General features: G+C 34.4%; 1 long non-coding RNA gene across 2 annotated transcripts; it reads left to right on the forward strand.

Moving 5' to 3' along the window:
• Positions 1-2,409: 2,409 nt before the first annotated feature.
• LOC129904202 (uncharacterized) lies at positions 2,410-21,520 on the forward strand. Of its 2 annotated transcripts, none has more exons than XR_008770399.1 (3): positions 2,410-2,780; positions 8,694-8,802; positions 21,206-21,520. It is a non-coding gene; the product is annotated as an uncharacterized LOC129904202 (long non-coding RNA). The 2 variants fall into 2 exon arrangements; XR_008770400.1 differs by having other exon boundaries at positions 21,223-21,520.
• The last annotated feature ends 659 nt before the right edge of the window (positions 21,521-22,179 follow it).

Here is a 22,179-nt window from a genome sequence, read left to right on the forward strand (position 1 = left end):
GGTCTGATAAAGTAAGAGTTTAATTTGTGTACATTCACAGCAAAAATAATTTTATACTATGGGGTCACTCCAAAAATAACTACAAGTAAAAAAAATAGTATTAGAAACCTAGAAAAAGGTAATCATCTATAAATAGGTAGGATTATTAACCTGGAAAAGAAGACAAATTACTTGCTGACATATAAATACATTAATAGTTAATATTTTTATTTGCATTATCAATGTGTAAAGATCTTTGTGGCCTAATCCTTTTACAGACTCCACACATAGCGAAAACTTTGTGCATTGGACTATCTTTTTCTTTTTAATCAATGTGTATATGTTAAATTTAAAAAGAAATTACTAGCAGGGAGAGTAACTATGATAAGAGGAAGGTTTTGTTTTCAAGTAAACAACTAAAACATGAGATTTTCATGTTTTTTTTTCCCTTGTCACAAAACTTCTTGTTGGTTTAATTGATTGACAACATTCTAGAGTGAAGATCCTTTTCAAATCTAATTAGGAAATTTTGCACTAAAAAAAGGGAAAGACATTTGTAAATGGAGCATGATGATAATGATGATGTAGTGAGAAAGAGATTGACATTTTTCTTCCTCCACTTTTTAATGCTTTTAGGGAGTGGGTGAGAGATATTTGGTTTGCTTTGCTTTGCTTGGCATTGCAGCTTCCTCAATTTGCTATCACCACCTATTGAAAAATGGAGGTCCTACCATCTCCATTTCATCATTCATGGCTCTTATTCAAAGATTCCCTTCAAAGTCTGAATAGATTTTGTCATGTGTTACAATAACTTTACCTACTCTTAATTTAACAAGGGGCTTGAGATAATTTAGTAAATTAGTTTTTACATAGGATTTAATTTATTCTTTTTCCTAATAAAATTGCCATCATCAAGGCATAGATCCTTGATGTTAAGGTCTGGCACACTGACTGACGGAGCTAGAAATGTTCAATAGTAATTAAATAATTTTTTATTTTTTAATACAAAAAAGGTACATCAAAAATTTTAAAATCAAACTACACAATATTAGTAATCAACTTCTTTGTAATGAACGGATATACCAAAAATTTTAAAATTTGACTACACAAGATTAGTAATTGACTTTTCTTAATGAATGAATGAACCAATTTTTTAAATCAGAATGAATAATATTTAGCTATAATGAGAACATATTTAATAAAATATGAAGTAAATGGACCAAAAAGAAACAAAAGAAAGTTCAGCCTAGAAAGAAATCTATTGTAGGGTTTAAGCTTTCAATGGCCTCTAGAGACAAGAAGAATGAAGGAGATTTTTTCTAATTTTTTGTGGAGCATTTTCACGTTCGATTTTGTCAGAGTTGTAGAACTACATTTAAATTCTATTTCATAAATTTAATGAAAATTAAAAGAAGGTCAACGACACATAGGTTAGTAATTAAGGATTATTGAATTAGATAACAAATTTATGAACTATTATTATAACACAATTTTTTTTCTTGTTTTTATTAACAGATTCCATCTTTTCCAGACCAACAAAATAGTTGTAGAAAAGCATAAAAGAGGACATATTTTGTTTCAACTTCTGGTACATATACAAATTATATAAACTCCTATCTGCTTAGAGATCAAATAGTAGACGAAAAAGTAAATTATATAAACTCCTATTTGCTTAGAGATCAAATAGTAGACGAAAAAGTTAGTGAGTGAGGTTCACTCTGTGTTGGTCTTTTAAAAATAAGAAAAAATTATCTAAAACACACAACTTATTTTATTATATTTTTTAAAATTTTTAAAAAAAATTACAAAAATTCCTACTCTCTCCTATTCTCGGATTCGTCACTTTATGCGATATATCGGTAGGATACATCACTATACGTGATGTATCCGGACGTCGGATACATCATTTTACGCGATGTATCGATCGGATACATCACTTTACGCGATGTATCGATCTGATACATCACTTTACGCGATGTATCAGGACATCAGATACATATCATTTTACGTGATGTATCAGTCGGATACATTACTTATGCTATGCATCAGGACGTTTTGGAATGTATCCGGATTTCACCAAATTTAAGGGATTTTTGTAATTTGGAAAAAAGATAGGAATAGAATGTAATTAACTTTTAACATTATGAGATTTGTGTAATCCTTAAATCAAAACAATAAGCGCATAACTATGCTGCTTTATCTGATTGTGACAAAGGTATTCAAAACATAATATATAATCTATCAAGTAGCATTTTACTTATTTATACCGTATAATTTTTCAGTAAAAGGTGTTCATCTAACCACCATTAACATATTATAGCTCAGCCCCTGATCTGGCATCATTTTTGTCTTGCCCATTCATTCATATGAAGAAAAAAAAAGACAAACAGGCGAAAGAGGGGGGCAAAGACCTGTCCTCAAAGGTACACGAATTTTAGGTTTTCTGGCTCGTGAATTATGGGTCGTCTATGTAGACTGACCCAATCTGATTCAATGTATTTCTAGAAAATAAGATAAACGTGATTTTAAAAAGGTGTGAAAACAATTACTTGATAACCGTTCAACCGCAACAAATGATCCCTTTTTAAAAGTAGTGTTTTTCCTCTGTTTCAAAGATACAAAGACAGAAACAACAAGAGGAAAAATGCGAAAAGAAAAAAAAATCTCTTTCTTCGTATTAACATCAACTCAAGATAGACACTTTGTTTGTGAGCCAAATTTTGTTTCCTAGTGGTTCGAAGAGGGAATTTGGAGCAATCGGTTTTAGTAGCAAAATCAACAACTTCCACTGCAAATATAAGGTACACAACCCCGATTTTGCTCTTGAATTTCTTACAAGAATAATGGTAAATTACCATCTGCAAAAAGAAGATATGGGAGGGATACTATACATTTCCCATCTAAGTTATACATGATATATATACTTGACTAAAGAAAGAGTTGTTCTTATCATATCTTCTTCTTATGCTAGGAAGTTGACTCTTATCAAGTTGCTATTTTCACTTGATGTAGCCTATTTTGCAAAGATAATCATTGAAATTTTCTTCATTGTACCACATGTTTAAGTTTCTCTAATGTGTCACACATGTTGATCCAATTTTCTTCTATATTTACTATTGAAAAAGAATAATTGATGGCAACCTTGATATGTAAATATGTCTGAATCTTCATCTTGTGACATTCAGCTTGTTTTGATCTCTATATCCACATGAGGTCCATATCCTCCAAATTACCTAACAAATAATGATGTGCATAACTTGTTGGACGAATTTGTGAATGTTGTTCTTGGGTTTGACATCCCACGAGTTCTTGAGAATTAATGACTTTTTAAAACATATTAACAGTATTCGACGACAGTTTAAGAACATTAGTGATCTAAAACCAAAATTAAATGGAAGCCTTAAACTTAAAAAAAATGTTAACAATGTTTATATAATTAATTTCTTTTAATATCTTTCTTCGATTGATAATATAATTAACCTATATTATCTTTTATGAGTCATTTGTCACGGACTTACACTTCAACTAAGACCTCCGTACGGCACTTGACAACTTACTCACGAATCTTTCACGATCTTGCAAGCTCAAGTAAGTTTTTTAGACTACATCACTAAAGTAACACTAGATTGTAAGAAAGACAAGAGAGCTTTTATGAAGAAGGCTTTGTATTGCTTTGAAAGATTGCTTGTTTGCTTCATTGGTGTACAAATGAATGACCCCTTCTATTTATATTGCTCTCTAACGGCTAAAGTGCAAATAATAATTTCTATTCAAGTCCCTCTATATTTATAAATAAGTCCTCTTTCTGAAATAATCTACACAACTAGAAGATTCTAAGGACTTTCCATGCAAATCCATGGAATTCTAAAGTCTTCCAAGGGAATTCTCCACATGTCTCTAGAACCTTTCACTATGGACTAGCATTTTTTCTATGTAAGGCTTCCACATGGGCAACTTTGTTCCATGTGGTACTTACGCGATGCTTATGTGGAGTGATGATGTGATGGGTCGTCACACTCTCCCCCACCTGATGTTGCGACAACCACGATGCATTGCTGCTGTAAATCTCTCAGATCTTATCTTCAAATAGCGACAAGTCGTCATATCATTTCCGTGTAGCTTCATCCAATGTTTTACCCATCTAATGGACGTGGAACACGATGATTTGTTTTTGTCTCTGTCTCCCTCAAAACCTGTAATGGTTTCCAAAAACATCGGTCCCTCTTTCTTAAGCTTCTTCACAAGCTGTATGGATGATAGTTGAGCTTGTCCTTCCATCTTTGGTACGTTAACCAGGGGTACCACATAAGATCCCTCTTTCTCCATAACCAAGAGTTGTTGGAGGTAGGGGTCGATCACCTGTGGCATCGCTGGAAGAACTCCTACCCAATAATTATATCAAATATGTCTAAGGGAGCGAGGGTAAAGTTAGTCTTACCTTGACACTTGCCCAACGTGATGTCTACTCCCTGAGCGACTCCGCATACGGGTGTTAGTGATGCATTGACCGTCTTGAGGCGGACATTACTTGGACCGTAACTTAGCCCCAACTTCGTAGCTGCTGGCTTGGTCATAATGTTGGCCTCTGTACCTGTGTCGACCATAAAATGAGTGGGTCGTCCATTGATCATGATGTCTACATACTATGCGCCATACTCCTTTGGCTTTCCTAATTATTTTGCAATAGCTCGGCATAGTCTAATCAGGCCCAATTGCGTCATGTATGAAACTTTTTTTTTCCCTTGTGCATCTTTCTCCTTCCATTCCTATAAGATGGGACCAAGGTTCTTCAGTTCAAAACACCTTGCATAGCCATGCAACCCTCCGCATATGTAGCATCCATTCCCCTTTATAATCTTTGCCTTTTTGTCTACATCGCTTCTCGTGCAACCTTCCTACCATCAGACTTATAGGTGTCATGGTTCTTGGGATGGGGTTACTATTCTTTGCCTTCACCACAATATCCCCTCCTTGGTCATGACTACTCTCGTCTCCTCTCATCTTCCTCGACCATGCTTGTCTCACCTGAAGTCTGTCAAAGCTTCGGCTTGTGTGATGGCTTCATTGATAGTCCTGACCTATCTGCGTTCCAACTCTGTCTTGGCCCAATTTTGTAGCCCATCCATGAAGTGGAATAATATGTCTTCATCCGTGAGGTTGGAAATCTGAAGGATGAGGGTAGTGAACTCCTTCACATAGGCCTTTATGCTACCCGTCTGCTTCAGCTCCCTGAATTTATGCTTTGCCTTATAGATGACGTTCTCGGAACTTATCCTAAGTAGCAATAGTGCATATCCCCTTCCCTATATCCGACTCCTTGCGCTTCCACCACAGCATGGCCATCTTCGAGAGGTATAGCACAACTGTGTTGATCCTCATCTCGTCAATCTTCACTTTGTTGCACTTGAAATAAATCTCCAAGTGCCAAAAGAAGTTTTCCACCTCTTATGCATCAGGGGCCCCTTGGAACATAGGTGGCTTGGAAGCCTCAATCTTGGCCTCTCTATCCTCACTGGACGTCGTACATCCTCCAGCCTCAATATCTTCCTTAAGTGCTTTAATCTCGACCCTCATGGTCTCTATCGTGTTTAGCGCATCCATGAGCCGACACTCCAAGGGTGAAGTCCTCCAGAGTCTTGAACTTGCCATCGAACTTGTTCAAGCGCTTGCTTAAAATCTCTCTAGCCTGCCTTACAGCATCCACCATTGCAATCCACTCCATGCCAAGCGTGACATCCACAGGATGCTCACCTCGCTCATCGTCACTCACCTCAGTGGCTGAGGGTGAATAGGATATTAGGGCCTCACTTGATGTATTCTCGAGTGGCATCTCCTCGTTCCTCTTAGAGTTCTTCCTTCCCTTACGGTGCTTTTTTCCAACATCTTGCTTGACGTTAGCGGCGTTAGTGGCATTGATGTCTCCCTCACTTTCCATATCCCTTAGTAGCAACCTGCTCTGATACCATATTTTCACGGACATAGACTTTTATAAAGACCTCTGTGCGGTACTTGACAACTTACTCACTAATCTGTCACGATCTTACAAGCTCAAGTAAGCCTTTTAGACTAAATCGTTAAGGGAACACTAGATTGTAAGAAAGATAAGAGAGTTTTTATGAAGAAGGCCTTGTATTGCTTTGGAAGATTGTTTGTTTGCTTTATTGATGTACAAATGAATGTCCCCTTCTATTTATACTACTCTATATGGGCTAAAGTGAAAATAATAATTTTTATTCAAGTCCATCTGTATTTACAAATAAGTTCTCTTTCTAAAATAATCTAAACAACTAGAAGATTTTAAGGACTTTCCATGCAAATTCATGGAATTCTAAAGTCTTCCAAGGGAATTCTCCAAATGTCTGTAGAACCTTCCACTATGGACTAGCCTTTTTTCTATGTAAGGCTTCCACATGGGCAATTTTGTGCCATGTGGCACTTACGTGGCGCTTATGTGGAGTGAGGACGTGGCGGGTCGTCACACATTGTACTCTAAATGTGTCAAACTTCTTCTAATAATTTTTTTTATTTTATATGAAAAAATTACTCTTTTTCTACATATAGTACATAATAAGTTATTTATTTTCTTTAAAAAAAATCTATAACCTATTATTATTTTAAAAAAATGGTGCCCCTCAACTTTGGGGGCATAGGGCACGTGCCTTTTTTTTCAACATTGTTGAAAATTCAAACTTGACTATTACTATTATTTTATATAATTATTTAATGAAGTAAAATACACGTTAAGTTTATGGAGAAACTATCGTAAGACAGATCTTTCAATCAATAATGAAAAATAAATAAATCATTCAAAATGACGTAAATACCCTTGTCAACAAGCAGACATGTTGACTGAAAGCTGCTTCAACTCCCTCTTATATAATAAGAGATATATGTGCTTCTACTTTTTCATATTACTTATTCACATTATTAAAGAAAAAAACTAGTGCACATGTTCACGCAATCATGAAAACTCTCTTACAAACATAAAGATCATGAATTATTTTTTTTTAAAAAAGTAAAAATACAACAAATTGATGATAAGCAAAATAAAAGATATAAGAAATGTAATCATGGCTCGAGTGATCCGGGGGGGGGGGGGTTGGATTGGAAAGTACCAGTTGATAAGAAATGTAAGCTCTCCATAAAAGTGTGGCCCAAGATTCTGAGTAAACTATCCGTTATTAGTTTAATTGCATTCTAAGCACACAAAAAAAACAGATTCTTTAAGTAACTATGCAAGAAAATAAATCAACATAAGTTTTTTATGTGAAAGCTCTTTGCTCAGAGGAGTCAATCTCCGCAGCCTACCTTGTATAGAACTTTGTCTAATCTCTTCCACTTAAACTTGAGCCCAAACTTCAAATAGATTTACAACTTCCTTTATAAATAATGCCTTTTATATAACCAATTAAATAGCCTCAGTCTCAGAGAAGATGAAAGGAGGTAACCTTTTTTTATATATATAATTAAGGTACTTAGATATAAGTTAGGAGTATTATTAATCTATTTATACTATATTAAAAACATAAATATTTTTAAAATATCAATTAAACTTTTTGTCTTTCAATAAATAATTTCACTTTAGATAAAATCGTCTTTTCATTTTTTTTCTTTTTTTGAAATTATATTTATAATATTTTAAAGTAAGGAATCCTGATATATATGATAAGTTTTAAAAATTAAAGAGTCACGGAAGGAGAATCATAATTTGCAAAGGGTTCTAAGTGATAAAATTTATATATAGGGACTTTGGAATTAATTAAATATTGTATATTAATTATTTCCTTATTTCTACGGAAAAATAATAGTAGTAGGCACGGAAAGAGAATCCTAATATGCAGAGGGTTCTAAGTGATAAAATCTGTATATATAGACTAGGGATGGCAATGGGACGGGGCGGAGTGGGTGCGGGGCGAGTTGAGCTCGACCCGTAAATTATTTAAATCGCTCTGCTCCGTTTCGCATAACAATTTTTTCCATTTTCAACCTGCCTCGCCACATATAGATCCACTCCGCATAAATCCATTCAGCATAAATTTTTATGTTTTTTTTTTTTTTTAATTGAGTTTAATATGAAAAATAAAATTCATAATTTTTTTTCATTTTTCGCTAATTAACATCTCAACAACTAATTAATTATTTCTAGTTAACATTTTAACAATTATTTCTTAATCGCTAATTAACTCTAATTAACATTTGTCTAGTTTAAATTTTTTTTAAAAACAAGAACTTAAAATTAAACTCAAAGTTTAATATAAAAAGTTTATATCTTTAATTTTTACTAATTATAAAGATTTAATTTTCTTCGAATTTCTATTAGATACCTTAAATCCGCATAAACCCCCAACCCGCCCCACCCGCATTAATTTTGATAATAACTACTTCAATCCGCCCCGCATAACTCTAAACCCGCCCGCCCCGTCTAGCTCTAAACCCACCCCGCTCCATCCCATTGCCATCCCTAATATAGCCTCTTTTTTTTTTAAAAAAAAAAAACTCTGATATGATTTTTGTTATTTATTTGCAGTATTCTTCTTTGGAGCCTTTTGCCTCTTTATCTCACTTCGTTTTCTTCTACTTTTTTTTTGTGTGTTTTGTATTTAGCTATGACTAGATCTCTTATTTTCTAATCTAACTTCGTTATATATTTCTTTGCGTGGTCATCTATCTAGATCACTTATTTTCTAATAATGTGATTTTGATTTATGTTGCAGTGCATACAGGTTATAATTCATGAATTCTACCTTTTTGAAAAAATTTAGAAAAGGGCCGGTGTGACAATTGATGATTTATTGAAAGCTGCAACAAATTTCTAACTTGCTGGTGAGTAATGTCATTTATTTTTTTTACATTCAATTTGAATAAGCCGTATTTATTACAGAAATATCTACATAACTACAAGTAATTAAATTTTTTTAATAACTGCACTTATTCACTCAACGAATAATTTTATGTACCTAATTCAAAGATTACGAAAGTACTACACAAAAAAAAGAGACAATCGTTTGGGATATATAGCACTCACACTCGTAGAGAGTAAGCAACATCTATTAAGACCAAACTTATAGTTAGAAGCTGATTCCCAACAAAATTGTGATATCCGACAATTTAAGTAAACAAGAAAAAATCCTTTTTATATACATTTGAGCATATATATATATATATATATATATATATATATACGAGGGTGTTTATTTTGTTAATAAAACAGTAACAGTTAATTCGTATAAAAATATATTATGAGTGACTTATTTATGTGTCGTTATGATAGGTTTTGTATGCTACAAGTATATTTTAATTTTGCAATTAGAGTTTCCCCCCCTCCCCCCTATTTTTGTGCAGCTAAAGTTATGCAAAAAATGACGTTTTTAAGACACAAAGGGTTATTTTCAGAAAGACCATAGTCTTTTTAAGGATTCTATTGTTTTTATTTTTATATCTTTTAAATAACATCATAAATGTATTCACTCTACTTAATATAATCTAAAAGAGTTTGCTTGATAAATTGAGAATGGAAGGATAAAGATAGTGGGTAAAGATTTATGCATATTATTTTCTTTTATAATAAGTTTTGATGTAACCTCGATATTTTTTTTATTTGATACTCATTTGTGTTATGATCATATGGAATTTGTTTAAAGTCACAACTATTGCAAAATAATTAACATAGTATATTTTTAATGTGAAATTTATTTTAAAAGGTAAAAATAATGACGTATTTATAAACTTGATGATATGGGTTATTGCTATTACGTATTTCTTTAAAGTTGTGTACTCAATGATATGGGTCAAATACGTAATAATTTATTTTTCATATACATTTTTTATTAATTACCGCAGTACACATGTGCAAAACATATATTCTAAACTAGTTTAGAGTAAACGTAGTGAAGATGAAGAGGTGTGAGTTACAAAGATAATTTTTTTTGAGTTTTAATTTTTTTACCTTCTTTCTTTCTTTCTTTGTTTTTTTTTTCAATTTTTTTTCTATATTGATTTTATTTATTCTTTTTTTTTGCCTTTTATTTAGATTTGATTTCAAATGTCTTGTAAAATAAGTTAATTTCAGACGGATATCAAAAAAAGTGAAGGAAATCAAATAAAATATGAAAAAATTAAATGTTAAAAATAAAGGACTGTAGAAATAGTAAATGTCTATTATGTAGAAACTAAGAATCCTACTCAAGGACTAAGTTAGTTTTCCCAATAAAAGGTTTCCCTCATTGTAAAGAATTACTCAATCCCTCAATCTTTAATCCTTCAAGAGAAATGAGGAGTCTTTTCTCTTCTGTCATTTTCCTACTATATTCTTCTTATTATTTTATATAGTTTCATAATATGTTATCAACACGAGATTCTAATCAACTGATTAATTGGGCAATAATATAATGTCGCCCAATAATTTCCATCCACTACTTAACGTTCCCGAGTCCAAGTAACATGTTCCAACTTCCAAGTATTTTTTTTTTGGGTTTTATGAATTAATATTGTTGCCGACTTTAACTACGAAAATTTTAATTTGATTATACAAAATTTCCTAAGGAGTTTTGCTATCAAGCTAATCATTGCTTATAATAAAATGAGAAATTTGGTAACTTTTAAGGGATCTTAGGATTTCAAAAGGCATTATAATAGTGTCGCTTCCAGATTTTTAATCGAAGGTTAGTGTTGTTCTACACATGCATGGAACTAACATTCTACCCTTACGATCCAAAGGTAATTAGCTTGCTATACATGCTTTTCTCAAATATTCTTTTGATGAATTCAAGCATGCGTGTGTTTACATATGACTTACGTTTTTTTAGTGTTGACAGTTCTATTATAGTACTTGTATTTTCATCTTCAGAATTAGTCAATTACATAGACACATGTATCAAAGTCGTGATGTCTTTTATATCTTTTCTTTTTATTTGAATTTCGAGACAGAGATGCTGATTAATGATATTTACAATTTTATGAATTTAGAGATAAAGATGCTTATTAATGATATTTACAATTTTATGTATTGTTTGCTCAAAGAAAATCAGTACAATTTGGCTTAATTTGTCATTGATTAAGGATAAGACAGTGAATTTAAGTGCCATCGCACTTAGAGGGTAAGATATCAGGATAAAATCTTGATGCACCGTGATGAAAGATGTTGGGTTCAAGTCCCATCGGTTTATGGCATTAGATGTTACATTTGAATTACAATTGTCATGACCTAACCCACCGGACCGTGTGGGCACCCATTCTAACACCTAGATAGAAGAATTCTTCCCACCTGATTTAAAATAGGTAATGTAGAAGTAATAGAGAATATGCTAAAACACCTAAGTAATTACAAGAGACTTTTCTTTTCAACTTTCAATATAAGAACCTTGAAATACAATGAAAATTCTTTTGAAAACACCATAAAAAAACCTCCCTAGGAACTAATCTAAATAAGTATAAAAACTTCTAAGAGTAAGAAATAAGTAAAAATAAAGTAGACACAACTCCCACCATAAGGAAGGAAGAGTATAAACTGCTGGTGACCATCATCGTCTTCATCTAAGAAACATCAATGATTCTGCAATCAGACTATGCCAGGTGACATAGCAAAAACATGAATTCACCCGAATTCACCACATATTATCATGCAAATAATCAAGAAACATGAAACTTGAAGGTAAATTTAAGGCCCCAATCCACACAGTCACCACTCTTACTACGTCTAGTATTACCTTGGATATTATACACTCTATCGTAAGTCATCCCACCTTCTTTCGCTGCCGACTCCACCATCTAGGACATTCCACCACACTTTTTATATCATAACCTAACCCTTCTATCACATAGAGATTTTCTAAAATACAAGGCCACTACTAACTCTGTTAACCAGTCTACTATTCTACCTCAAGATGTCATACTAATACCCTGGCCCTTAACCATTTTAGTAAGCCACCTTGAATCAAATTCCCCCTTATCAGACATGTATCATTGATATGATTCAACCTATGAATAACAAGAACAATATGGAATCAAAAAATACTAAAGTAAAGATAGGTAAATAGACACAAGATAGGAAATCGAAAGCAATAAAAGAATATATTAAGCTCTAAAACCTCAGTCAAATTAATCCTACATAGCACCTAACTCTTATGATGACCTCGAGGGAATTAGATTCACTTCCCAAACAACGTTTCTAAGCAAAAGACAACCAAAGCTCAACCAAGCTCTCAAACTCACACAAGGAGTATTGTTCATCAATAGTCAAAATAATCTACCTAAGAATGAAGACAAGCCTAGCTATTTATCGTGTTTAGCTAGTTATGATAAAAATGACCCAAAAATGACCCTCAAAGCTTTGCATAAATATCCAACTCTGGTTGTCGCGACTGTGACGATAGTTGTAACGGTCTTTCACACACCTGATGCTTCGTCAGCCTTACCGTCGCTTATAAATAGTGGTGGACTTTTCTAGCCATCTTTTGACAACCCATTTGATGGGCTGTTAGTCATCTGATGGTTAGTTAGTTTCTCCATTTTCCTGAGATGATGTTCAATTTCAAGGACACTAGGTGACGGCTCAAGTGACAGTCCGTCGGACCTCTGACGGTCTGTGTGATGGACTTTACTTCCCTCCAACTCTGCCAATAAGATGTAGAATCCTTTGGATGACCTCGAGTCGCAATTGCTTCCATCATTTAGGGTAGACCTTGAAGGGATTGCCACTAACATTCTTGGCTTCTTGTGAAGGGTTTTGAGACGATCCGATTAGCATCATTCTCTCCTTCTTAAAAAACATTCATCCTTGAATCCAATCCTCGCAAAATCATAGAAAAACAAGCAGCAACAATATCCATGTGGCAAGAGGGTTAGTGTTAACAATATCAATTTTATCACCATGCCAAGGGTGAACACACTTAACATATATCCAATTATCATTTTGGCAAAGGGGAAAATCATAAGAACCAACATTTGTTCCACATTTATACAAGCATAATTCCCCTTTTAAGTCAAACAAGATAGGATATCCCTCAGTGCACTTCTTCGTTAAAGGACACTCTTTGTCATTGGAAATTTTTCCCATACACAACTTTGGTCCATCAAGTAGATCATAAATCTTCAAGAAAGACCTTTCTTCATAAGGAAGAAGGTCAACAACCTAAACCAATTTTTGCTCATCATCTTGACCAAGCACCAAGTAGTAGAAATCATAATCATCTCCTTCCAAATGATCACTGGGGTCAAATGGAAAGATTGTCCATAAACAAAGGTCAAAACCATACTCAATTTCCCCAAGGGTGTCATTATCATCATAAGTCATACTCTCCACACAAACACATGCATCATCAAAAGCAAATAGAGAGTCAAGAAAGGTGTCACCCAAATAAACTTCATCTAAGGTGCCTTTATGTGCATGCTAACTATTAAATTCAAGATCATTGCCATGAGTAATCTTAAGATCAAGAATTGAAACACACAAACAAGAAGTATCAATTTCTAAACAAGTACCACTTTCCTTCTTAAGAGAGAAATTCCACTTTGAGACAAACCATCACTAATGATAGAGATCCTATAACTCAAGTCATCACATGAATTAAGTAATTCACCTTTGTCTTCGTCAAACATAGGTGGGGTTTCATACAAAGGATCATAATCATCATCACAAGAACAATAGGTAGTCAGGTTTCTCAAATATTTAAGCAAATCAACATCATATTTACCCAACTGATCATCCTTTTTGAATATTGAAAGATGACTATCATCAATCGGGTAGTTAGCACAATCTTCACTCAATCCTATATTCTTAATGGATTTCAAGAAATAGGATAACATAAGAATTTTAAGAGTATTTATATGAATTTTAAGACTACCACCCTTCCTTGCAAGTGCATCAAATGAAAAAGGACCCTTAGTCAAGCTATAAGTGCCAACACTAGATGGACTATAATCGACCTTACTAGAAGTGTCAATTAAGTCATCTATAGGATCAACTAGTGTTTGCAAACTCACAATAATGACTTGGTCATCATGAAACAAAGTGTTATCAAGAGTATCACAAGATAAAGACTCATTATGCTCAAATAAAGATAAATCATCACTCGCACTTGTTTGGCCACTAGCCACACTATGACTTTTTAGGTTTAAAAAAGTGTAAGAGTTAGCATTGTTACCTTGACGTTCATAGGAATGAGCCCCTTCACATTGGTTATCTACATAGGAGAATATTTTCTCCTTTGGGAAGTCCACAACACACGAGAGTTTGTTCATCCTCCTCTCTTAACTCAATTCTTCATTACTCTTCCCATGATTGGAATCTTTATATAAGAACTCAGTTAGGCCTTCTAGCATATTCTCGTAAGAAAATCTCCTTGGATCTTCCTTTTGAAGTGTTTTGTCATATGCCACATGAATTGGAACGGTGTACTCTCTTTTTTGAGGATATACTTCTTCAATCGAGACCTTTCTCATCAAATCATTAGGAATCGTGGCCGGCACTCGGAGACCATTGCTGGACCTAAGCAAACCACTTGATCTGATCACTCATTCAATCACTTAGCATAGGACTTAGATAAATAGGAAGACACTCAAGTGAGCTAACAATTCAACAACTCAAATAAAGAATAGTTTTAAATAAACATATCAAATCAACTCAATCTCAGAAATAATGGATTTTGCAAAACAGACTCAAAAGGACATCAACTCCAATCTGCTTAGTCTATGTCTATGGCGCCTCTATCAACTATCAAGAAGGTACCAAGACAAGCCCACGACTACCTCAGAAAAAACTACTCACAACTACTGAATGAAATAATTATGATTTCTTCGAAAGCAAGGAGGTCTCACCGCTATTAGAAAAGAAATAGATCTTCAATGGAGCGCTTGTTGATGATTTTTAACACTTGTATCTGTATCATAAAATGATGTAGGCCAAATGGCATCAATACATGGAATATACGAGTATGTAAAATAGCTGAAAGAAAACACGATCAACAAACTCAACATAAACAACTCAACTTCAAAAGACTCAACTCTGAAGGTAGCTCAAATTAACTTCAGATGATATGCAAGTTTATAAATAAACAATGCTTTGAAAATAGAATCAGTAATGTGCAACTTGGTAAGAATCACGACACTTACTATTTGGAAGTTTCTCTAATTAAAAATCATCACTTATGAGCTAGTGATGATACAACGATTTATACTGCCATTGCCGCAGCCTTTCAATGCCTTGCCAGGATAAGGGATGATCAACCTCATTGGATCCACCATCAATCAAAGTCTTTTTTTGGGGGCTAGAGAGGTATAACCTCTATCCTACACTGGCTACATATTTTATGGGATTCGAGTTATTATTTACTCTTACCCAAATTGATACTCAATACTATTCCCAAAAGACTCAATGTGCGCATAAGCTCAATTAAATTATTATAATCAAATCATCTCATCTAGTCTCATTGGACTCTTATCAAGCTCAATCTAATCTTAATCATCTAATCTTTCATTTAAAACATTCTTCCAAGCTCATTCCTATCTCTTCAAAACACCATCTCAAAACAATCATTTATACTTCAAAATACTCACGCTTAAATAATAGTAATTTTAAAGGTTTCTCTGACTCAACTCATTTTCATTCAAGACTCATGCTCGTTCAAAACTCAATCAAATATGCATAGACTCAGTTTAATAATTATACTTCATTTAATGCATGAAGACCCTTCTCATCAACTCAAATTAAATGTATGTTAATGTAATAGTCATTAACTCAATTAGGGTTCACATGAATAAAATCATGAACAAGAATTCAAGAATTCAAATCATGAAAATCATCACAATATACTCATACATACATATATATATCTATATCTATTTATCTATCTATCTATCTATCTATCTATCTATCTATCTATCTATCTATCTATCTATCTATCTATCTATCTATCTATCTATATAAAGAACTCAGTAAGAAATTACATAGATAACTCAAGAACTCAATTTAACTGAAACTAAAATACAAACTCAATCTTGACTGAATGAAGATGTAGGGAATGAGGAAAAACTCATTCCAACGTTGTGATTAGCCTTACATACAAGAAACAAAGATTATCTTAAAGACCTCACCTGAGAGGAAAACTCCCATTCGGGTATAATAAGAGACTGAATTTTGGTCCCTAAATGTGTAGGGTTCAGTTGGAAAAGAGGTGGGAAAAGACCGAGATGCCCCTCATTAAAACTGGGAGGGGCAGCTTCATTAGAGGTGCTTCACGGGCCAAATAGATCTTCAGGGAATGTGAAGGCGTCCGTGAAGAGGCACTGACAGAATTATTATGGGTCCAGGTCTACATACACATTTCCATGGCCTGTGGAAACTTTTATAACTCGTGGAGGGTTCCTTGAAGGTGAAAAAGACTTAGCTCGAGGGGAGGTTCACGGATGAAATTCCAAGACTCGTGGTAACCACCATGGTCCATAGTGGGATCCATGGACCCTCCCTTCAAAAAGTTTCCAACTTAGCCTCAACTCCACGAGTCCCTTCACGAGTCGTGGTACTCACCATGGTCCATGAAAGGGCTCGTGGAAAGCCTTGATCTGCAACATTTCCTTTTTCTGATCCTTTTTAGAGTTAGTTTAGGCTAAGAACTTCAGGGTTGTTATGGTCTTGCTCACCATTCTCATCAGTTTTAGACTCATTATCTTCTTGGATTTTTTCTTCACAACCCCCATATTGTTCACCTTCTCTTCTGAGATACAATTCCTCTTCTTGTATAAGAATATTTAAATTATTGGGGCACTCACACATCATATGACCCCATCCTTGACACTTGTGACATTGAATACCTTTAGGAAATTTTGTTGGTTCTTTTTTACCTCCCTCTCTCAGTGGATACTTAGGAGTGTTCCTGTCTAATAGTTCCTTCCTGTAGGGCTTCTTGAAATCTTTATTGTTAATCCAACCGGAGGATGTTTGAGCTATCTCCTTTTCCTTATCCCAAGAATTTAGAGATGAATTACTTTTGTATTTGTAACTATTCTCCTCTTTGAGTTCTCTTTCTACCTCAATATCCATTTCAAATATGTCACTCAAGCAAGCAAACTTGTGAATCGTCAACTTTGAGGAGATGTATTTTTTCAATCCCACCTTGAAGCAAATAGTAGCATGTTCTTTATTTTCATTGTACTCAAACTTCAAGATCATGTTTTGGAACTCATCATAGTAAGCCACAACATCTTGGATTCCTTGCTTGAAAATGTATAATTTGGAAAGCAAGCCTTGCCTATACATCTTCATGTATTCCCACTATGTTATCGCATACCCTTCAAATTGAGCAATGGAAAAGCAACTCTTTTTGACTTTGGTAAAATCATTGACTTGGAAGATCCTATCACAAAGTGACTCCCACTCGAAATAAGCATCAGGATCACAATCTCCCTTAAATTTAGCAAACTAAACTTGATTAAATTGATCCCCACATCACAACCTCCATTATCTCCTTAGTCCCCATAATAGTTTCTCCGTCCTCCACGTCATTGGTTGTTGTTATGGTAACCTCTTTGACCTTCCTCTTGTTGTTAGTTACCTTATTTTTCTTCTAAGAGTTGAACATACCCGTGATGGCTATATGCTTACCTTGGTCTTACAGCTTGAGGAGAATTCCCATAATTCCTCCCGCTACATGGTATCAGACAAAATCTACCACCTCGCCCTTGATAACCCATTTCACCTCTTGGTCCATTCCTTTGCACATAATTCCATGAGGCTTCTTCACCTTCACCTTTATACCCTTCTTGATACTCATAATCCTTCACCTCAACTACTTGGATTGGTATATTTTGGTTTTAGGGAACTTGGTAGGGTGTATTTTGATTTTGAGGCATTTTGGTTTAGTAGTGCTTGGGATGGTCAGTTTTGGTTAGGTGGAGTTTCTTGGTTGAGTTGTGGTTGTAATGGTCGAATGGTGTTTCAGGCATTTGGGTCGGTATTGGTTGGAGTCGGGTTAAATACTTATTGGAAGGCTCCGGGGGTGATAATAGGAGATGTAGCATGGGTATGTCCACTTAAGGAAGCTCGATAGGTAGCTTGTCATATAAAATTGGTAGAGTTAAGATGACCCTCCATACTGATCATTCTAACATCCATGGTTGATACACTACCTTGCACGACTGTCACTTGGTTTTCCATTGCTTTTATTCTACGACTCATATTGGTAATTACTTCCTTATAGAGTCCAAGGTAACCCCTCCCGTAGGTTATGGTATTTCACTTACGGTTGTCAGGGTACCTATTAATAAAACACTCAAGAAACCAACAAACAACGTTAGCATTAGTTAAAATGAACTCACAATCGCTCGTGTTTACACACTATTGATTTCCCCTCAAATTGGATTTAGCTAAGTTGAACCTTGCTTGTACTTAGTTAGTTCACAAAGTGTCAGTTGCTACTCTTGGCCAGAGTGGATCTTTGTTTCAACAAGAATGGACGGCTCTATTAAAAACTAAAGGACTTGAATCAAAGAAATAACTATGAAATAAAATGAGACAAGCTCACAAAGAATTAACACTTGGAAAGAAAAGGTCTCAAAATATAATTGACAACTAAGTATGAATCGTTATTAGTTGTGAATTAGTTCTAGGATTCAAGAAAAGAGAATTAAGAATCAAGAAATTGAAACTAGGAAGTAGATAAAAGCTCACCAAAAGATACCTAACTTATCGAACGAAGGTCTTCTGTGACGGTCGATCTAACTGGGCATTAGATATGTGATGGGATGTCACATGTACCATCAAAAAGGGGTCTAAAAATGTGAGCTACTGGTTAAGGGTGACAGTGCCCTTGACGGAATGTCACGCAAGTGATGGTCTGTCATTTCTCGCCCTTTTTGGACTCCACAAATTTTGCTAAAAATTTGATTTCCTTAGGCCCACTTCTCTTAGAACTTACCCTTTTGGGGTTCAAAAAATACCTTTCCTCAAATTTATTCTAAGGGTTATAGATTGAATTTCTTGCTTCTTCTTCACTAGAACTTGATGAAGAACACCTTGAAAAATTTAAATTTGAAACTTCTTCAAAGCAGCTTGTATGAAGCTCAAATTTTAACTGTAGCTTTCTTTCAACATAGAGAAGAAAGCCCACTACAAATTGGAATCCAATAAACACCGAATCAAAGACTCATTTCAAAATCTTCAAGTTTTATAAGTTTTCTTCATGCAACAACGGTGAAAACTCAAACGTCTTCTCTCAAACTTGGTTAAATCTCTAATCTAGACTATATTAACACTAGAGAATGAGATTCTAGCATTAGAAACATCAAACAAGACTCAAAAACACAAAATATTATTGGGCTTTTCTTCAAAAATGGGATTGGCAATTTTTTTTGTAGTAACAAACCCAAGACTAGATTCATAGGAAAAAATCTAAGCATGGTTCTGATACCAAATGATACGATTCAACCTATGAATAACAAGCAAAATGCGGAATCAAAAAAATAAAATAAAGATAGGTAGGTAGACACAATATATGAAATTGAAAGAAACTAAAGAGTATATTAAACCCTACAACCTCAATCGAATTGATCCTACAAAGCACCTGTTACACTCAGTAAAATTACTAAAATACCCCTAAACAAAAGAATGCTCGCATAACGCATGTTACTTAACTTTTTTAGTCAATATGAGGCCAAAATATTGATCAAGAGGAATTTTTTTTAGGAAGATGGTCTTGGTTGAATTTTAGGCCAACCAAATTGGAAGATAAATTTTCGGAGTGAAATGATGGAAAGGAGAGGAGTGTGCGATAGGTCCACATCGCGGACTTAATGCGGACTTATACTTAATCTCATCCTGATTATTTTCTACAGGGTTAGAATTCAATTGGAAAAAAATTAGAAAAAATTATACTATGAGGGAACTAGAATGCGTCGCGGACATGGTCCCCCACAAGCCAATTTTCTGTCCGTTTTTAATTTTAGGGAGGGTTATTTCAGACTTTTACCCACCCCTCCTATACCTAATCCACAAATAATATAGGTAGTTTTCGACCTTAAAAGAGTTTCAAAACATTCCTAAGTTCTTTTACGCATTCTAACTAGAGACTTAAGGCTTAGGAGTGGAGAAAAAGCTAGGGTTCTAAAGATTCAAGCAAACCTTTGCAAGATTGATTGTCCTTTATTCATCCCAGGTATGTAAGGCTACCCATAACATGAATTGAGTTCATCCACGTGTCCTACATCTTCAGTTTTTTGAGTTGAGATTAGTTTCAAAGTTCCATGAATTGAGTTTTTGATTTATCTATCCTTCCTTTTGAGTTCGTATATAAATTTCCTTGTTGTATTGTACATGTATTATGATATTTTGATGAGTTCTTGAATTGAGCCTTATTGAGAGTGTGGGTTTGTGTTTTTATCCATATAAACCCTAGTTGAGATTTCATTGTATATTATGCATTGACGGAGTTTTAAGGAACGAGTTGTGAATGTCTTGCATTAAATATTTTATGCATTTATTTTGAGTTAAAGAATAACAAGTGTCATCTTTGATTGAGAAAGAGTTTGAGCATTAGATGAGAAATTTCCTGAGTAGCATCTTGAGCATGAGTATTTTGAGTATAAATGAGTGGAGTAATATTTCATTAAACGTCTATTTTGAAATTGAGTTGAGAAGTCACATTATATTTTTATTTTAAATGCATTCTTTAAGTTGAGATGAGTTGAGTTTTGAGTTAAGTCCAAAAGAGACTAAATGAGTATTTTGAGTATTTTACTCACGTAATGTATATGAGCATAATAGAGTATTTTTGAGAGTAGCATTGAGCACCAATATGGGGTGAGCCCATAAACTACGTAGCAATCATAGGATAAAGGCCAAGCCTCTCTTGTCCCAAAAGAGTACTTTTATATTGGATCCACGAGTTTGAGCATCCTTTCCCCTGACACGGTATTGGACGGCTGCAACAACGTCAATTTTAAGAGTTGTATCATCACTAGCTTATAAGTGATGGTTGTCGGTTAGAGAAACTCCCTAAGAGTAAAATATTATATCTTTGTATATTGAGTTGCATCTCTTAATGCATATTATTTAAAGCACACTTATTATTTTATTTCATGCTTTATTGAGTTTAGTCATTTCAGAGTGAGTCTCATGAGTTGAGTTGAGTTTAGTTAAGTTGAATAGAGTTGAGTTGATTTGAGTGTCCTTGAGTAAGTTTCCTTTCAGCTATATTACATACTCGTACATTCCATATACTGACGCCATTTAGCCTAGATCATTTTATGATGCAGATACAGGTAATAGAGGTCCTTAACAAGCGCATCGTTGGAGACTAAAACTCCTCCAGCTTTTGTTGAGGCCTGCTTGCATCCAGAGGACTTCATTTATAGTTCTATCATCCATTCTTTTTAATAATCAATTGAGGTAGCCGTGGAATTGTCTTGGCACCTTCTTATGAGTCAGTTAGAGGCTTCATGGACAAAGTAGAGTCGAGTAGAAAGATTTCTTCAAAGTCTGTTTTTCAACCATAATTTCATTATTGTGTTTATAACATTGAGATACATTATACTTTGAGTATTTTTCAATCTATTATCTATTTATTAATTATGATGTTTTTAAATGCCCACTTGAGTTAATTGTCTATTGATTTGAGTCTTTCGCTGAATGATTGAATGAGTGATTAGACCAAGTGGTTTGCTTGGGTCCAGCAATGGTCTCTGAGTGTCGGCCACACCTAGGGTACCCTCTCAATATGTGACAACACCTAAATATTACAATGACCTTAAGGGAATTAGATTCTCCTCGCAATCAACGTTTCTTAACAAAAGACAACCAAAACTCAACCAAGCTCTCAAACTCACACAAGGAGTATTGTTCATCAATAGTAAAACTAATCTACCTAAAAATGAAGACAAGGCTTGCTATTTATAGTGTTTAGCTAGTTATTATAAAAATTGCCCAAAGGTGATCCTCAAAGCTTTGCAAAAATAGCCAACTCTGGCTGTCGTGGCTGTGATGATGGTTATGATGGTCCATCACACACCTGATGCTCCGTCAGCATTTTTGTCGCTCTTAAACAGTGGTGGAATTTTCTAGCCACCTTCTGATGGGCTGTTAGTCATCTGACAGTTCGTCAGTTCCTCTATCTCTTTGGGATGATGTTCAATTACAAGGCCACCTGGTGGTGTCTCAAGTGATGGTACGTCAGACCTATGATAGTCTATGTGAAGGCCATCACTTCTTTCCAA

The sequence above is a fragment of the Solanum dulcamara genome, chromosome 9, assembly GCF_947179165.1.
Source record: "Solanum dulcamara chromosome 9, daSolDulc1.2, whole genome shotgun sequence".
In the NCBI taxonomy this organism is placed as follows: domain Eukaryota; kingdom Viridiplantae; phylum Streptophyta; class Magnoliopsida; order Solanales; family Solanaceae; genus Solanum; species Solanum dulcamara.